At 48.6% G+C, this 1469-nt stretch overlaps 1 protein-coding gene across 7 annotated transcripts in view; it reads left to right on the top strand.

The window, feature by feature from the left end:
• Nucleotides 1–1469, top strand: part of LPP (LIM domain containing preferred translocation partner in lipoma) — a 756943-nt gene that overhangs the window by 85403 nt on the left and 670071 nt on the right. For 2 of the 7 annotated variants that reach the window (XM_023736775.1, XM_023736778.1), the window contains one exon: nucleotides 516–583. The exons of 4 other annotated variants lie outside the window; for them this stretch is intronic. The gene's annotated coding sequence lies outside the window, so the exon portion shown is untranslated. Of the gene's footprint in view, nucleotides 1–50; nucleotides 584–1469 lie in introns of those variants that run through there. One more of the 7 variants, XM_023736776.1, reaches the window with a different exon arrangement.

Raw genomic sequence — 1469 nt, 5'->3', positions numbered from 1 at the left:
GTAGTACTCCTTGCTCCACCCTTTCTGTGTTTTGGCTTCATCCTCGGGATGTGTTATCTCATGGTCTGGGGACGGTTGCCAGTTGCAACCCAGTTATAGGCATCCTCCTTCCCATTTTGGGGGAAGAGGGCCTTGTTTGCCATATTCCCACGGGCTTGGGTTACTGTGAATTCCTGAACCAGTCACTGAGGCCAAGGAGATGGACTATGATAATTGACACGTATGAGCCGGAGGTGTCCCCTGGGACTGATGCTGGAGACAATTGCACCCAAACCTCATGGTAGCTCCCTGATGGAGAAGAGCTGGTTCCTCAAAGGAGCATCTGAGTGTGTTAGGGAGAGGGACGGGGGCTAGAGGTTGTATGGACATCCACGAATGTTCTCTCTACCGCTTACTCTCCTATCATTGGGCTTTACTTCTTGCCTCACCCTTTGAAAGGGGCATTAACCCACTGGCCTTTCTGTAAGAGGATATGTAGGGAACTAGAAATAATGTCTCACTGGGAATTGTTGCAGGAATGAGACCTTGGAGAAGCAGAACGATGGAGCACACGTGATTATGGCCTTCAAGAACATAAAACCTGGTAAGAAGAGGGAACAGCATCTCTCATTCATGTGTGTATCCCCTGTCTAGTGGAATCTCTGGCACATAAGAGGTGCATTTTTGTGGAAAGAAAGAATAAATCCAAAGGGAGCAAGTGTCCCTTTCCCTGAGGGCATTCTGTCAGCCACTAATCGGCCCTCTGTTGGGAGTGATAGGAATTCTTGCACAGATGAGGCTGGACTGCATGGTTTTATGAGAACAAAACAAATGACTGGACAGAAAGAGGCATTAGAGACCATATGGCTGAAGAAGTTTGTGAGTGAATAAAAAGGCAGTGAGGCATGGTGGGGTGGGCTATTAGAAGAGCTGGTTTGCTGTCGTAGATCTGACAATTATTAGATATACAGCCCTCGTTTTAGCCCAGGAGGCAGGAAGTGGAGAGAGGTGGATCCATTCAGAGACTGAGGAAGCTGAATGCCTGAGAGGTCCCACCGTCATTGTAGTCTACCCTGTTTGGCTCTTGCTTTGTTTGATTAGATAATCACACCTCCTGACCCAGGCGTGACTGGCCCAGTGGGAGTCAGGAAGGAAATTATTTCCCTCTGTTGACACTGGTGTACAATTGTTGCCTGTAGCCAGGGGCTTTCAGTTTTAATATTTCCTCTTTGGTCCTCAGAAGCATCAGGTATTAGCCTCTGTGGGAAGCAAAGCCTTGGTCACTTCTGTCAGAGGTGAATGTCTTGGCTCCCTACAGTGACTCCACCAGGACTTTCTGGGCATGTGTGACCATCTGCTTAGCCAGCTTTGATTGCTTCTGTGTTATTTGCTTCAACAACTACGAAAGGACTTGCTGGGTCAGAGCAGTGACTCGTACAGCCTCCCGAGATCTGTGACTCTTCCCGTAACCAGGGATGCCTTGTAGGAGG

This window comes from Trichechus manatus, unplaced genomic scaffold (assembly GCF_000243295.1).
Source record: "Trichechus manatus latirostris isolate Lorelei unplaced genomic scaffold, TriManLat1.0 scaffold00092, whole genome shotgun sequence".
NCBI classification, from domain to species: domain Eukaryota; kingdom Metazoa; phylum Chordata; class Mammalia; order Sirenia; family Trichechidae; genus Trichechus; species Trichechus manatus.
The sequence above is the reverse complement of the archived record's forward strand: the minus strand, read 5'-3'. Positions and strand labels throughout refer to the sequence as shown.